The sequence below is a fragment of the Triticum aestivum genome, chromosome 5A, assembly GCF_018294505.1.
Source record: "Triticum aestivum cultivar Chinese Spring chromosome 5A, IWGSC CS RefSeq v2.1, whole genome shotgun sequence".
NCBI classification, from domain to species: Eukaryota; Viridiplantae; Streptophyta; class Magnoliopsida; order Poales; family Poaceae; genus Triticum; species Triticum aestivum.
The window spans coordinates 468,878,079-468,896,403 of NC_057806.1; positions in this window are offsets into that span (position 1 = coordinate 468,878,079).

Genomic DNA, 18,325 nt, shown 5'->3' on the forward strand with positions numbered 1-18,325 from the left:
CAAAAAGGCAATAAAAATTGTTACTAAATGTGTGAGATTGTTTAGTGTAAGAGAAAATTGAGCGTTGCATGAACTTGGATGACAAAGAATAAAAGCGACAGACTACATAATAAAGGTTGTCATCTTAAGGGGCAATGTAACGTTACGTTCTTTTGCATTAAGAGATTGAGCATACAAACAAATAAGCGCATGGCAACCTCTGCTTCCCTCTGCGAAGGGCCTATCTTTTACTATTATGTATTTACTTTTATGCAAAGTGTCGTGGAATTGTCACGTCAGATGTCCTAGTGTGAGGACTTAGTCATGAGGCCAACGCATCTATGTAGTAGCTTGAAGGGGTTGGTCGGAATCGAGAGACGCAAGGTTTTACCCAGGTTTGGCCCCTCATGGTGGAGGTAAAAGCCTACATCTTGCTTCATTGATATTGATGATGATGATCACGATTACAAAGGAGCTCTATCTCGAGAGCTTTTAAGTTGTCTGTCTAAACCTAACTTGTCTCACCTGTGGAACCTGTCCCTCTTGGGGTGCCCTGCCCCTCCTTATATATGTTGAAGGGGCGGCTTACCTGACTAGTCCTATTAGGATTAGGATTACTCTATTACAAGTGGAGTCCTAGTCTTACTTCCTTTGTAAGGGAATATTCCTTATGCTTTCCTCTTAAGCCGGCCTACCATAACGTAAGCCGGCCTTCCTTGAACCACCTACTGGGCCTCCGGGTCTTGTCGCTCCTCTAACCCACTGGCCGGGTCATCAATGAGTCACCTGGCTCGGCCGGGTCATCAGTGAGTGGAGAGATCCGGGCAGGTCACTTAGTGAATCGCCAAGTCAGGGCAAGTCACCAGTGAGTCGCCGAGTCCGGCCGGGTCATACATCCAGCAGGTCATACCATGGGGTATATCCTTGGTCTATGATATTTTTCCGCGGGACCATTATTCCTTACAAAAAGGTGTTGCAAAAGGGGCGTGAGCAAATATTATTTTTGCACTAGCGCTCGTTCTGCGCAAAGTTGCCGCCCCCGCTACATCAACACACGTGATTGACTTATGGTCCATGCCCATGGCTGACTCACCCGCGTCCGTGTCGTTTCCAGCATCGCAGCCGACTCTCTCGTCCACACCGGCTTACAACACCGCGGCCGACTCATCTGTCTACTCCCATGGCCGGCTCCCCCTTGTATTGATCAAATCATTGATGCTATGGTGGGTTGTGAGCGTTTGAGTTTTCTGGATGCTTATTCTGGCTATCATCAGATCAAGATGGCAGTGAAGGACCAAGAGAAGATGGCTTTTCTTTGAAAGAGCAATTACTCTGGCTCACCCGTCATTGATTTCATCTTCACCGCAGTGATCATCAACTCTGTGATGGATAATTTCCGGCCTAACATATCAGGTGAAATCCATCCAGTATATTTTTATATTATATATTGCTTTTCTTTAAAAGAGCAATTACTCTGGCTTGCAAGTTCTCCAATGCAGGGAAAGTTATATCACTGAGCTATTGACTGACTCATACCGACTTATATCACGGTTAAATATGGAGAATCTCAAGACAACTCCTCGAGTCGCCTTGAGACTCGGGGGCTACGATGACATGACTCAGTAAATGATTGCCAATTTAAAGCATATTCAAGAACTCCGGATCATTGGAGGGAAAAATAACCCGGCCCCGGAGGCTACTGCCTTATTGGCGAATATTTAAAGGCCGTTAGAAAATTTCCGGCTTAAATAGAAGGATTCCGGTTCAAAATCCGGTTCAAGGGAAATCTGTCTCCCACAAAGCGCTGAAGCTCTCAATATCCAGTTTAAAATCCGGCTCAAGGTAAACCTGTCTCCCACAAAGCTTTGAAACTCTCAATATCCGGTTCAAAATCCTGGTTCAAGAAGAATTTATCTCTCGCAAAGCTCGAGTTCTCAGGAAAAATTAAAGGGACCAAAGAGGGTTTGTTGCAAGGCACAACTCAAACATAGGTACCCTGCTTCAAAAGACCATCGAGGGCTGATTGTATTTGAATCTAGCTTAACCCCTTTTGGGTCCGACTTTGATCGTATTCGAATCAGAGTCGTTAAAAACTCTCAAGGTCATTTGGGGGCTTCCTGTTCAAACATAGGTCGTATTCGAACCAAAGAGAACATAGCTGTCGGTACCCTCTTGATCGGCGCAATGCCAAACCCACTAGGGGGCTTCTTAATCGTATTCGAATCATAGCTTAACCCCTTTTGGGTCCGACTTTGATCGTATTCGAATAAGAGTCGTTAAAAAAACTCTCAAGGTCATTTGGGGGCTTCCTATTCAAACATAGGTCGTATTCGAACCAAAGAGAACATAGTTGTCGGTACCCTCTTGATCGGCGCAACGCCAAAGCCACTGGGGGCTACATGATCGTATTCGAATCCTAGCTTAACCCCTTTGGTCCGGTTTACTGATCGTATTCGAATCAGAAGCCTCATTTTTTCTCTCTGTTTGACTTAAGTTTTTTTTAAATAGTCTTTTGGGTTTGTCTTGAGACTTTTTTGCTCATATCTGAAGCATATATATGTGGTTTCGAATAACCTGGGTTGACTTTGGATGATAAGTCGCCGTTATAGGACAATCATAAACATTTGGAAGTTTTGGCTTCTAAAGATTGGGTTATCACCCTTACTACACAGGTATCCTAAACCGGCAGTATGATTCAATATCACAGGAACTGGTTTTCCAAACCGGATTATATTATTCAAATTTTTAATAGCCAACATGGCTGGATTTTTATTATGGTTATCAATGATCAGTATTATGATTGAGGTTTTCAAAGTCACTTTCGTGCAATGGCTATTATCTTATCAATGGATATGATTTCTTCTACAATGGAAGGAATAGTCCCGAGTCGCTGCAGGCTTACGACCCGGCACTTGGGGGCTACATTATTCAAGTTGAGATTACATCAAATATGCAAGTCCCCTGTCACTGCCAGCATGCACCATGGCACTTGGGGGCTAATGCAAAGTCATTTTTACTGGCCTTATTGAAGATCCGACTCATCACATTGTAATGAGCCGGCCCTTGGAGGCTACCAATTGCTCTTGTCAACAATTCAAGGTACACAAGTCTTAAATCCATTATATTTAAAGGTCCACTAATCGGTTGGAAGAATACAAAGCTCTTAACCTTATGGACGTGGGTTCGAGCCCCATGGAGAGGATTACAGCATATGATATTCTTTTCAAGGAATATATATATAAAGTCCCAGCTCAATATTATCTTACTGAGCCGGCCCTTGGGGGCTACATGTTGCTGCTCAAGTCTACATCTACAAAGTCCCTGCTCATTATTGCATAATGACCCGGCGCTTGGGGGCTACACCGGTTGAAGTTTTTGTGAGCATAAGACAATTACAAGACCCAGGTTGATGCAAGCATGACAACTCGGCACTTGGGGGATACAAGTAACACGGATATAAGGAGAAATACTTTCGAATTCTCAGTTTTGAGAAAATCAGATTGACCTGGCGTCACCAATCATGATGACCCGGTGTCTACAACAATCATAGCCCGACGTCGACAACAATTATGACTCGGTGCCATCAATATTTAAAAACCGGCAAGTTCTACATCCTCAAACCGGCTGAATATCAGATGAGTATTTCAAGACCAATATTTCTTAAGCCGGCGCTGTTGGGGATATTACTACTGGACGTAAACCGACCAGGAGTAGCCGGGTTAACTCTATGAAGATTAGAAGCCCATGAAGACGTGAGGATGGTGGCGCTTTACGAAGGCCCAAGGCCCAAAGGCGGGTTAAGGCCTGTAGATGTAAACCGACTTTCTCATGTGACTTGCATTGTAAGATAGGAAGGATAGAGACCAAGTTGGACACGTTAATGATCCGGCCTCGGGACTCTGTAAACCGACGGGCGTCAACCTGTGTATATAAAGGGACGACCCAGCGACAGTTTAGGGACAACACAACACACAACAACTCGAGAGCCAAGTAAAGCGGATTCGCTTCCTGGTCATCGAAACCCCTGCAATTCCATCACAACTAGACGTGGGCTTTTACCTTCATCGAAGGGGTTGAACTAGTATGAAACTCTCATGTCCCTTGTCCGGTTTAACCCCTTTAAGCTAACCCTTAGTGATGGCTCCACGACTAAGTCCTTTCACGAGGACATCTGCCATGACAAAACCACGACAGTTGGCGCCCACCGTGGGGCCATCGCACGATGGTTTCGAGTTCTTGAAGAGCAGCTTCGAAGGGCTCAAGGGATACGCTATGGGTCGGATGACTAAGAGTCATCGCGGCAAGCTTTACATCGACGACGCGTGATGGGGTCCCAAGGCCGGTTCAATTGAATATGGGTACCGGGTCCCCTTTGGTGGAATTCACGTCTTCATCGGCAAGATCGGCGAACCGGGCCCTGAGCCGGACATCTGCACCAACACCATCGAGATGGCTCAGCATGCAAGCTCTGCCCCGGTTCAGCCTGCCGTAAAGCATGCCTTCATAGGTGTCATCCATGGAGCGGAATATGAGGATGGATCGGCATCTGGTGGCGAAACCGTTTTCTGCTCCGATGACGAGTCTTCAACCGGAGAGACCGAGTCACTATACCAGTTACAGGATGGCAGGATTAGTGGAGGTTCCGATGGCAACAGTATTCTGGACCCCCTTGATCTGCCAAACCGGGTCGCGGTCTTCATGGCCGGTACACAGCCGGCACAGCCCTCTTCTACCGCTGCGGCAATGATCTCCGGTTCAGCAACAGCAACGCCAGCAGGGGCAGGGGGCTCTGCGCCGCCTCCGGCTCAGGTTTTGTCTGATTTGTTCGATACTTTAGCAACGTTGCTGGCAGCAGAGGTGGATGCAGCAAACCGAGATCAGCACAACACGGAGATTGCAAAGGTGAAAGATCAGATAACTCAGGCTAAAGCGGACCTGGCAGCAGAGAACGCCAGGATGGCTATAGAACGGGCCGAGTTCCGGCTTAAGCTGGATCAGAGCGCCTCAGATGATGTCATGAGGAGGAGATACCGGTCACACCTCCCGCCAGGTTATGAGCCAAGAAACCTCTTCAACACGCCAGGAGCGGGGACCAGTAACCAGCCAGTGATAAACCGGACGGAGGCACCAGTAACAGGAGCACCGGTTCAGCCACGCATGATGGACCCGCCTCGTCAGAACAACACTGTGCCACAGTACATTCTGATGCCCCCGAGGCATTACTCCAACCCGTTGGATAACATTGTGGCCGTGGCTTCACGATTGGCAGCCCTCCCGATTGACGGCGAGTCACCAGTGGCGATTGAGACACGACGGGCTAGAGAGCTCCTTCAAACAGCTTTAACCCAGCAGCAGGCTCATTCGCATAGTCGCGAGAGGATTCATTCCACCCCTCATCCGAGTCGGAGCTACAGCAGGCACATTGAGGATGAACCGGCCGTGTCAAGCAGTGCACGTCACCGTAACTCGCCGCGAGGGCATAACCCGGCAGGTGGTGGTGCTAATGCGCAGGATGTGGTGGATCATGGTCGTGCACGTTGAGAAGCTGAGTTAGCAGCACAGCATGCGGCTCGTCAGCTTACTCCAGTTCGTCCTACCGCTTCAGTGGAGCCAGGTGTGGTCTTCAGTTCTTTAGGAGTGCCGTGTCTCACCCTCGCTTTGCGTAACGTATGACTGCCCAAGGATTTTAAAGGCCCTCGTAAGGTGCCCAATTACACTGCCGATTTACCCCCTGAGTCATGGGTTGAGAGTTATGAGATGGCGATGGAGATGCTGGATGTGGATGAAGCGGTGTGTGCTAAGTACTTCACCATGATGTTGGAGGGGACAGCTCGTACTTGGTTAAAGAGCTTACCGGCTAACTCCGTCGAGTCATGGGCCGAGTTAAAAACCGGTTTATCCAGAATTTTAAGGATACTTGTAAGCAGCCTATGTCGATTGTGGACCTGGCCGCTTGTGTTCAAGAGGATGGCGAGTCTACAACCCATTGGGTGAAACGAGTCTCAGCTATTCTGCATTCGTCAGACCGCATCAATGCGGATACAACAGTTTTGACGTAGCAATTGCCGGTTTATGCCATTAAAACTGAAGTTGGGAAGGCTCAAACGTCACTGCAATGACATGTCAACCCTTATGGCTGCTTTGGTGAAATATGCCGATTCAGATAGTACCAAAGACCCTGAGTCTGAGGATGACAAAACGGGGAAGGGGAAAAAGAACGACAATGCCAAGGGGCAGCAGCACAATCCGGCTGTGGCGTTGTGGCTAGCGAGAGCAGCTGCAGACCTGCAGGTCATGGGAACAATGGTAAGCGCAAGGCAGACAATAGTTTGGACTTTGTGGCTAACACCAATGCTCAGGATAACGGCCAGCGTCGTAAGGGCAAACCGCCCCAGAGGGGCAGAGGGGCAGGCCCCAATCTGGAGCGCCTGTTAAATCAACCTTGCCCAAAGCATGGATCAAAGGAGAAGCCAGCTTCGCATCTTTGGAAGGATTGCTTCATCATGCGAGAGTTCAAAAATTCCAATATGTTCCAATACGACAATGGCCCGCCCGGCGGTTCAGGAGGCGGTTTTCATGGGCTGGGTTATGGAGGCGGCAGCTCCAGTTCAGGATTCCAAGGCCATCAGACCGGACATGGCAATCAAGATAATTAGGGAAATCAGGGAGGTTATAACCATTAGGGGAATCAGCAGCAGCAGTCGGGTTATCAGAGCAATCTGAAGCAGTTGAATAGTGGGCAGTATCATGTCTTCACTACTAGCTTGTGTAAGCTGGATCAGAAGCTTCACAAAAGGGCCATGAACTCTGTTGAACTGGCAATGCCTCAGTATTTGCACTGGTCTGAACAATCAATTTTATGGAGCCGAGAGGATCACCCACCCCGGGTTGATAATCCGGGTCATCTGGCCTTAGTGGTGGCACCTCAAGTTGGGGGTATAAGTTCACCAAGGTGCTTATGGATGGGCGAAGTAGTATCAATATCCTTTACTATGATACCTTCCGCCGTATGGGATTGACAGATAAGAATCTTAAACCGTCGAACACCGTCTTTCATGGTGTGGTGCCTGGTAAATCGGCATATCCAGTGGGCAAGATAGCCCTAGAGGTGGCTTTTGGAGATGATCATGATTCAAGGTCAGAAACGTTGACTTTTGAGGTGGTGAAAATCAAGAGTCTGTATCATGCCCTGTTTGGACGACCGGCTTATACCAAGTTCATGGTGAGGTCGTCTTATGTTTATCTACAGCTTAAGATGCCGAGTCATAAGGGGACCATCACAGTACATGGGAGCAGGAAGATTGCTCTGGAATGTGAAGAGGGTGATGCGGCTTATGCTGAGTCGGTTTGGGCCATAGAGGAGCTAAAGTTTTATAAGGACAATGTTGATCTGGCAGACATGACTTCTTTGAAAAAACCAACTACGGAGCATGATCCGGCATTGAAGTTTAAATCGGTAGAGGAGACTAAATTGGTTGATTTTGTTCCTAGTGATTCATCCAAGCAGTTCAGCATCAGTGCTAACCTAGATTCAAAATAGGAAGGCGCGCTCATCGAGTTCATCCATGAGAACCGGGACATCTTTGCATGGAAGCCTTCTGACATGTCAGGTGTACCAAGGGAACTCGCTGAGCACACCCTTAATATAGATCCCAAATTTAAACCGGTCAGGCAGTTTCTTCGCCGCTTCAACGAAGAGAGGCGTAAGGCTATTGGTGAGGAGGTAGCCCGGCTCTTGGCAGCGGGGTTTATTTTAAGGAAATGTGCCCTAGAGGCAATAATAAAGTTATTATTTATTTCCTTATATCATGATAAATGTTTATTATTCATGCTAGAATTGTATTAACCGGAAACATAATACATGTGTGAATACATAGACAAACAGAGTGTCACTAGTATGCCTCTACTTGACTAGCTCGTTGATCAAAGATGGTTATGTTTCCTAACCATAGACATGAGTTGTCATTTGATTAACGGGATCACATCATTAGGAGAATGATGTGATTGACTTGACCCATTCCGTTAGCATAGCACTTGATCGTTTAGTTTATTGCTATTGCTTTCTTCATGACTTATACATGTTCCTATGACTATGAGATTATGCAACTCCCGTTTACCGGAGGAACACTTTGTGTGCTACCAAACGTCACAACGTAACTGGGTGATTATAAAGGTGCTCTACAGGTGTCTCCGAAGGTACTTGTTGGGTTGGTGTATTTCGAGATTAGGATTTGTCACTCCGATTGTCGGAGAGGTATCTCTGGTCCCACTCGGTAATGCACATCACTATAAGCCTTGCAAGCATTGCAACTAATGAGTTAGTTGCGGGATGATGTATTACGGAACGAGTAAAGAGACTTGCCGGTAACGAGATTGAACTAGGTATTGAGATACCGATGATCGAATCTCGGGCAAGTAACATATCGATGACAAAGGGAACAACGTATGTTGTTATGCGGTTTGACCGATAAAGATCTTCGTAGAATATGTAGGAGCCAATATGAGCATCCAGGTTCCGCTATTGGTTATTGACCGGAGACATGTCTCGGTCATGTCTACATAGTTCTCGAACCCGTAGGGTCCGCACGCTTAAAGTTTTGGTGACAATCGTATTATGAGTTTATGTGATTTGATGTACCGAAGGTAGTTCGGAGTTCCGGATGAGATCAGGGACATGACGAGGAGTCTCGAAATGGTCGAGACGTAAAGATCGATATATTGGACGACTATATTCGGACATCGGAAAGGTTCTGAGTGATTCGGGTATTTTCGAGGGTACCGGGGAGTTACGGGAATACGAGGAAGAAGTAATGGGCCTCATGGGCCAAGTGGTGGAAGAGAGGAGGCAGGGCGCGCAGCCCCCCTAGCCCAAACCGAATTGGACTAGGGGGCCGGCCCCCCTTTCCTCCTTTTCCTCCTTCTCCTTCCTTCTCCTTCTCCTCCTTCCTTTCCTCCTCCTAGTAGGAGTAGGAAAGGGGACTCCTACTCCTACTAGGAGGAGGACTCCTCCTCCTGGCACGCCCATAGAGGGCCGGCCGGCCTTCCCCCTTGCTCCTTTATATACAGGGGCAGGGGGGCACCTCTAGACACACAAGTTGATCAGTTGATCTCTCCCAGCCGTGTGCGGTGCCCCCCTCCACCATATTCCACCTCGGTCATATCGTAGCGGTGCTCAGGCGAAGCCCTGCGCCGGTAGCAACATCATCACTCTCACCATGTCGTCATGCTGACAGAACTCTCCCATGAAGCTCTGCTGGATCGGAGTTCGCGGGATGTCATCGAGCTGAACGTGTGCTGAACTCGGAGTGCCGTACGTTCGGTACTTGGATCGGTCGAATCGTGAAGACGTTCAACTACATCAACCGCGTTGTGCTAACGCTTCCGCTTTCGGTCTATGAGGGTACGTGGACAACACTCTCCCCTCTCATTGCTATGCATCACCATGATCTTGCGTGTGCGTAGGAATTTTTTGAAATTACTATGTTCCCCAACATTATTGTGGAGGTCTTTCACCCTGAGTGGTTAGCTAATCCGTTGCTGGTGCTCAAGAAAAATGGCACTTGGCATATGTGTGTGGATTACACAGATTTGAACAAAGCCTATCCAGCTGATCCCTTTGCTCTCCCGCGTATTGATCAGATTATTGATGCTACGACGGGTTGTGACCATTTGTGTTTTCTGGATGCTTATTCTGGTTATCATCAGATTAAAATGGCAGTTAAGGACCAGGAGAAGACAGCCTTCATAACTCCCTTTGGAGCCTTCTGCTATGTGTCTATGCCTTTCGGGCTCAAGAGTGCTCAGGCGACTTATCAGCACTGTGTTCAGAATTGTCTTCATCAACAGATTGGGCGCAATGTTCATGCTTATGTGGATGATATTGTGGTGAAATCTAGGAAGGAGGAAACATTGATAGAGGACCTGAAGGAAACCTTTAATAATCTCCGAGTTTATAAGATGATGCTTAATCCGGACAAATGTGTCTTTGGTGTTCTGGCAGGCAAGCTCTTGGGTTTTCTGGTGTCTAACAGGGGCATTGAGGCTAATCCGGAGAAGATCACAGCTATCATCTCTCTGGCTAAACCGGCATGTGTCAATGATGTTCAGCGTCTGGCGGGCCGGATTGCGGCTTTGAGCCGGTTTATCAGTTGTCTTGGGGAGAAGGTTATCCCTTTGTACCAGATGCTAAAGAAAACGGATGACTTTGTCTGGAGCGATGCGGCTGATAAAGCGTTTGAGGAGTTGAAGAGACAGTTAGCTGAGCCGCCTGTCCTTGCAGCTCTGGTCGATAAAGAGCCTTTATTTCTATATGTGGCTGCTAATGCCCGGGCTGTTAGTGTGGCTATTGTTGTGGAGCGCAAGGAGGCTGGAAAGGAGTATCCGGTTCAACGGTCGGTTTATTATATCAGTGAGGTACTTATCGAATCAAAGCAGAGGTATCCGCATTGGCAGAAGCTGGTGTATGGGGTTTTTATGGCAAGCCAGAAGCTCAAGCATTATTTTCAGGGTCATCCCATCACAGTGGTTAGTTCAGCCCCTCTGGGAGATATCATTCAAAACTGAGAAGCAACTGGCCGGATTGCCAAGTGGGCTATTGAGCTTGGACCTCATGGGATAAAATATACGCCTCGCACAGCAATCAAATCCCAAGCACTGGTGGACTTCATCAATGATTGGACAGAGTTGCAGGCACCGGAGGAAAAGCCAGATAACACATATTGGACCGTTCACTTTGATGGGTCTAGACAGTTGGAGGGCTCGGGGCTGGAGTCATATTAACTTCTCCACGAGGTGACAAGTTTTGATATGTTCTTCGCTTAATGTTCCCTTGCACTAACAATACAACTGAGTATGAGGCCTTACTCCACGGTCTGCGGATGGCTAAGGAGATGAACTTAAGCTGGGTTAAGTGCTTCGGTGACTCAGACCTGATGGCTCAGCAGGTATCTGGCACTTGGGGTTCTAAGGATCCACTCATGGCTGCATATCGACGAGAGGTGGACATAGTGGCTGGTTATTTCAAGGGTTATCAAGTTGACCATATAGACCGACGAAAGAATGAAGCGGTGGACTCTTTAAGTCATCTAGGCTCTCAACGTAAACCGGTGCCACCTAATGTCTTCCTCGACGTACTTCATAATCCGTCGGTCAAGATACGCACAGAGGAGGAGTTGGCTATTCCTGACACGGAGGCCCAGTTCGTGGCGGCTTTGCATGTTATACCGGATTGTACAGTCCCGTACCTGGCTTACATGAACCAGGGAGAGTTACCGGATGATGAAACCTTGGCCCGACAGATAATCCGGCGATCCAAGTCAATGACCATTATCAACGGGGAGCTACATCATTACAGCGTCACAGGAGCAATTCAGCGTTGTGTGTCTCCTCAAGAGGGTTGTGAGATTTTTTCGGGAAATCCACGAAGGAGATTGTGGTCACCACGCCGGTTCAAAATCCTTGGTGGCTAAGGCTTTTCGTCACGGCTTCTATTGGTTGACGGCTCATGTTGATGCTGAGAATTTAGTAAAAAGGTGTGAAGGTTGTCAGAAATTTGCACGCCGCGCTCATGTTCCGGCTCAAGAGTTGAGAATGATTCCAATCACTTGGCCATTTACAACTTGGGGGCTAGATATGGTTGGACCCTTTAAGAGGTCCAAGGACAAAAATACCCACCTGTTGATGGCGGTTGATAAGTTTACCAACTGGGTAGAGGCAGAGCTAGTTAGTAAGTGTGATGCAGCCACGGCGGTCCAATTCATCAAAAAGGTGATATTCCGGTTTGGCTTTCCACACAGCATTATAACTGATAATGGTACTAATCTATCCAAGGGCGCTATGGAGGAATTTTGTCAACGAGAGCACATCCGGCTTGATGTGTCATAAGTGGCTCACCCTCAATCTAATGGTCAAGCAGAAAGGGAAAATCAAGAGATCTTGAGAGGAATCAAACCCCGGCTTATGGTTCCTTTAAAGCGGACGTCGGGTTGTTGGGTGGAGGAGTTACCTTCTGTGTTATGGAGTATCAACACCACACCAAACATATCGATGGGTCACACGCCTTTCTTCATGGTTTACGGAGTAGAGGCGGTTCTCCCTAGTGACATCCGCCATGACTCACCCCGAGTGACGGCTTACGTTGAAGCTGAGAATGAGAAGGCACGACAGGACTCACTGGACCTGTTAGATGAGGAGCGTGATCTAGCAGCGGCGTGTTCGGCGATTTATCAACAAGATCTCTGACGTTATCACAGCCGCCGGGTTAAGACCAAAACTTTTTAAGAGCGCGATCTGGTGCTCCGGCTCATCCAGGATCAGACTGATATGTACAAGTTATCCCCACCTTGGGAAGGACCTTTTGTGGTCAGCAAAAACCTGCATAACGGGTCACACTACCTTATCAATGTTCGAGAGCATAAAGATTCACGCAAATCAGAGGAGAAGACCCAGCGGCCATGGAATATAGCCCTTCTTCGGCCTTACTATACTTGAGCCACAGGCTCTTCTTATGTACATACTTATGACAATGTATATATTATATAATAAACCAGAGCCTCAGCTAAAGCGGGGTCTCTGTTCTTTTTTACATCATGTGTGGTTCCATGGGGGCTTCTGCTTACAAAGCGGAGTTCTATTAACCCGGCCTATAAGGCCACACAGATATAAAGGAAATCACTAGGGGGCTTGGTCATATTCAAACCATAGCTACACCTCTTGATCGGCTTAAGACCAAAAAGGGAAATCACTAGGGGGCTTGGTTGTATTTACACCATAGCTACACCTCTTGATAGGTTTAAAGCCAAAAGGAAATTATGTGGAACCAAAGAGAGTTTGTTGCATAAAGCACAACTCAAAAATAGGTAACCACTGAGCATAGCTCAAATATTACTTGGGGGCTCCTTGCTTCTCAAAGAACAACGAGCTTGCACCCTTGTAATAGGCTATCAAGCCGAGCTTGGAAGCCAGGTGTATTCACCTAAAACCCCTGGTTATCCTACCTTTTTAAGTAAGCCACTCTGTCTAGGTAAACCTGGTATGACCCATTGAACGTTTGACAAGTCAATCTCATAGACCCTGAACTTGTCAACGTTAAAACGATGATTGGTTAAAGATTGAGGTCCATCTTAAAAGGCTTTGACAAATGGTTTAACTCAGCGGCCTGGCAGCCCATGAAAAGCCTCGATTTAGGGCCTAGAAGCCCATGAAATGCCTTGCACATTTCTTTTGTATTTGTTGTTTCAAACATCTTTTGATAAGGGATTTATGTATATTTTTTGATAAACCGGTGTTTATTACAACCCGACATGGCTTTCAACGCTAAGTTGTCAGTACATGGTCAGTTTTAATCCGGCAATAATATTGCTCCGGTCTGGTTTGACTACAGGTCACCACAATTATATGCATAAACCGGTGTTTACCATCACCCGGAAAGATTTCGGTATGAACCGACAAGGATGCAAGGAGTCATCAACACTCCAGATTGGTGTTATCACCTTTTTGTTATAACAACAGTTGGTAAGCCAAACGAGATATACCACATGTATCATCTATTTTATATCTATATATTACAGCCTTGGTTCGGCATCCAGGTTATATATATATATATATATATATGTGTGTGTGTGTGTGTGTGTGTGTGTGTGTGTGTGTGTGTGTGTGTGTGTGTGTTTGGGCACCATGACCCGTCCAGCGGTAAACCGTTAGTACACTTTCAAATTTTTTGCAGGAATAAGCAAAACAAATCCACTGTGGATTATGCATATAATAGATCCCAAAGGTATGGAAAGTTATCAATGTCAAGCAGAACAAGTATGCTCGATGGCATAAGCAGATAAGTATTTGAACTAGCCTATTACAAGGCACTTTAGTGCCCACACAGGATAATTGTTTCAACAAGTTTGGCAAATGATTAAACTGGATTCCGGATTAAGATTCTTCATCCGGACGGCTTGAAGATTGAGGGTCATATTGAGCGGTCGCATTCTCCTCATCCCTACCCAGTCGCTGGAAATCAATCGTTGACCATTCCAGTTAAGGCTTGAAAAACGACTCATTCATGAATAAGGTTGGAAGGGTCAATGCCAGGGGCATAAGTATGCTTACAAATCAGCGGAACGAGATCTTCTACATCATGAATCGGCGCGGGCTGTCTTTTCCCCTCAACATCATAAACCGGTTGATAATGAGATAGATATGTGTCATCCGCCAATTTACTCACTATAGCTCGCATTTCCTTTGTCAGCCTTCGGAGATCATCATTGTTGAAATTTGTGCCATCTTCCTTCACGCTGGGGTAGCCTTGGCCAATATCTGTCGATTCAAGATCTGAAATCCACGCCTTAGCCCGGATTAGTGCGGTCAGCGCACCTGACCTTGCGGCTGATCTCTTTAGTTCATCCAACCGGGCAGGCAGCATGGCCAGCTTTTCGATGGTTTCTTTTATCAGTGTTGGAGGAGGCTTGTTATAAGCTGCAGTGCAAATGGCTCATTGGGATCCAGAATACAGTTGTTCTATCAAAGTATAGGCCGCTTTAAGCTTCATCCACATGTTGGAGCCTAGATGAGTAATGCGGGTCCCTGTCACAGTAAGGCATCAGTAAACCGGTCTTTGATAAGATATTATGGATTGGAAAAACTTCATATGTAGATACTCACCAAAAACAGCAGAGGTCATGGCATTAATCTGCCGTTTTAAGACGGTCAGTTCTTCAACCACCGGCTTCAGGGCTGCTTCTACGTCTTCGGCTTTCTTTGTTAAACCGGCCTTCTCTGTCTCCCAGTCTGCACGCTCTTTGTTAAAGGTTTCTTTCAGCTTCTCCATGGTTGCTAAGGCATTAGTCAGTTCTTCCTTGGCCTTGGAAGCCTCCGCTTGCTGAGATTTAATGTTCTCCTGAAGGTCAGCGGTTTGAGCATCCTTCTTACTTAGCTCGGCCTACGAAGGAAAGATATATCATCAATGGGCTATGTATATTTGAAGTACCAAGCATATAACAAGTTATGCACTTTGTACTTGGGGGCTAATGCCTATGTGCTCTGTCATCAAAAAAATTTGCAAGTCTCAAGTACAATGCAAGCATTATCCTTGACACTTGGGGGCTAATGTACATTTGTTCAAATCGGAGCATTGGTTAAAATCTCGGTTCACCTTGGAAAGATAAACCGGCCCTTGGGGACTACACAGAGGAAAACTACAGGAATACAATGATAAAGTACCGGTTTATTTCAAAGGATCACCTGACATATGGAGGATAAGTATGCAAGGTTTGAGATATTACAAAGTCCCGATTTATGATTACCATCATAAACCGGCCCTTGAGGGCTACTTGAGTTGGTACTTACAAATTGGATTTAAGAAAGGAAAAAGTGATGAAAATACCTCATAGCGCTCCTTCATCAGATTCACCAAACCGGCTTCATAGTCACGGTTTGAGTGCAGTCGGTTTAGAAAACCAGAGTGGAGTTCTTGAGCACTAAGATGTGCATAGCTGGATAAATTGGTGCTCCATTTGCCTTTCTCCATGGCAGCACGCTCTTCCTTGGCACTATATTTCGCCAATATAACAGGATGGCCAGGAGAGGTGTGGCTAATACCGATAATGATAACCTCGCCTTCTTTGTCTCCAGCAACCTTTTCTGGAGTTGATGGAATGTCAGTAGTCCTCACTTGACTTGAAGGTCTGTCATCAGCCCGGATTGGACTTGTCGGTTCATCATCTGGCACAGCAGTATCAACTTCTGCTTGATCATCAACATTATGATCTTGAGGGGGGCGGTTCATCAAATGTGGCCTCAGTATTTGGACCCACCGGTTCTACAGTTTGCTCCGGTTCAATAACCACATGGTCTTCGGGCGGGTTATTCACCCGAGCCTTCTTACCGGGTCTGGCTTTGGCTCTAAACAGAACAAGATGCAAAGGTTAGCGTAGCATATAAAGTGTGAAACATCAAAAGATTGGGTTGAAATACTTACCCAGCCACGGTTTTGAGAGGGGGGAGTTGTGTCGATGTTGACTCGCCAGAGGATGAAGGAGGTGTCACCTGATAATTCAAATCAGACGGATTAAGAGGTTGTCGGAAATAGCCTGCCTTGGGATAAGAAGTGTCAGAAGTGGGTGAGACCTCAGATCGGCGTTTTCGAACCGGGGTGTCCGGTAAACCGGTCGAGGTGACCTTTTAGTCGCTGTGCCGGGTTGTGCGGCGAGCCTCGTGCTGCTGCTTCTTCAAAATAAATGTTGGATCCAAGTGAGCAAGAGGATGAGAAAATCTTACTTTTTGGACTGCTTGACGGATTTTTTTGTGTTGGTAGAGAGTCTGAACCGGAGGAAAGGATAATTACCTCTGCATCGTCAGCTTGGCTGCCCTCAATATCCTCCTGATAAATATCATTGTCAATGAGATGCATGAAAAGTAAACCAAGTGAATCAAGTTCTACCTCTGCTTCCGGTTCATCCGGGTCGTCATCAAGCTCGAAACTGATGGGTTCAGGTGCCTTCCTCTTTGTGGTTTTCTTGACGGCTTTTGTTTTAGGACGGGAAGGCTTCACCGCTTTCTCTTGAGGTTTATTTTTTGTCACGACCGGGTTTTCCGGGTAATAAATTTCCAGAAAAGACCGTCGTGCTCATCAGCCCCAGGATTACTGTTAGCTGATGAGGCTCCAACTTGATACAGAAATTCCAAGCAAAAATACAAAATATGTAGTACAAGACCATTCTGGCCTGTGAGTACAACAAATGGTTTCTAGTGGTTGATGGCGGAAGCGGGTTGTGAAACATCAGTGTCTATGGGACTCCATTTCCCACGGGAACAGCTAACCAGGTTAATTCCTATCTTTGCGCGGCTGCTATCTCCATTGAGTGGGTTCCGGGGCTGGCATCGCGTCGCTCATCTCCGTGCAAGCAAAATTTGGCCAAGACAATAGCCAGGGACAAGCCAGTGAGTACTTTGAATGTACTCGCAAACATTATGAACACAGGTATAATATAACCATGATGTGCTAAAAATATTTTTATGCTCATGACGTCAGTCAAAAATAGTAAATAAATTACTGATGCGTGCAGGCGGTTATTTATAAAAAAAATGCAATACATAGTAGTATTAAAATTTATGAAATAAATAACAAGCAATGCCACAGTCGGGCGTCTGAGCGACACCACATAAAGAGCTTTAAAAGAAATGCCACAGTCGGGCGTCTGAGCGACGCCACATAAAGGGCTTTAAAAGAAATGCCACAGTCGGGCGTCTAAGCGACGCCACATAAAGGGCTTTAAAAGAAATGCCACAGTCGGACGTCTGAGCGACACCACATAAAGGGCTTTAAAAGAAATGCCACAGTCGGGCGTCTGAGCGACACCACATAAAGGGCTTTAAAAGAAACAATCATAATGAATATCCCGGAGGTAGAACCATCCCAGAGATATTCGGTAATAACAATAATATCACGGGTTAGTCAACAATAATAATAATCATCATAGATATCACAAGTCACGAGTAGTAATTCCATTTTCGGGTTAACGGTTTCACCTCCGGAGACCGACACTAAGACCGACACCTGACCCATCCCAGACTGTAATCCTTAACCATGGACACGGCTATTCGAATAGGTTTATTCTCTGCAGAGGGTGTACTCTTTACCCACGAGTAACGGATTTCTCTAGTCTAGCAGGACTAATTCCGTCTACGGTCTTTTTGTTGAAAACACACCTAACTTGCACACACCAGCTTATCTCACACGTGTCTGGAATCACCCACGACACCTGTTAAGCAAACTCTAAGTGGGGAGGCTACAACCTCGCGTAGCATGGGATCAAATTTATATCGCGCGCTCTAAGGGGTGGCCTCCCCTCTCGGTCCCAACCGAAAACACCCATGCCCCCGGACCAGGTGGCCTGCCTACCAGCTACAACCGGTATCTTCCACCATGGCCTCTCTGTACAGTGTGTGCTGGAAAGAGGTTGACAACTTACTGAACCGTACTCTACTTGATGTAGAGACGAGTGGTAGTACGAAACAAGTATGGGGGTTACTGGAACAAGACTCGATCTACGGTCGACTCAGGAGGTTTAAATATTCCCTGCATGATTAGCATGACGAATATATTTCATCCAACAGAGTCACCTCTCATATCACCTTACCATGCCATACTAGACATAACCGTCCTGACGGAGACCGGCGACAAACTCATGCCTACCCAAGGCAGAGGTTTTTCCCGGGTTCCTGCCGGTATGCATGCAAGGCATATGAGGGTGATTATCATCACGAGTCTGTCAATTTCCAACAGCATGGAAATCAACAACATGCACCCTTGCATATGATCATATCACATGAAATAACAAGTCCTTCGAAATGCGGT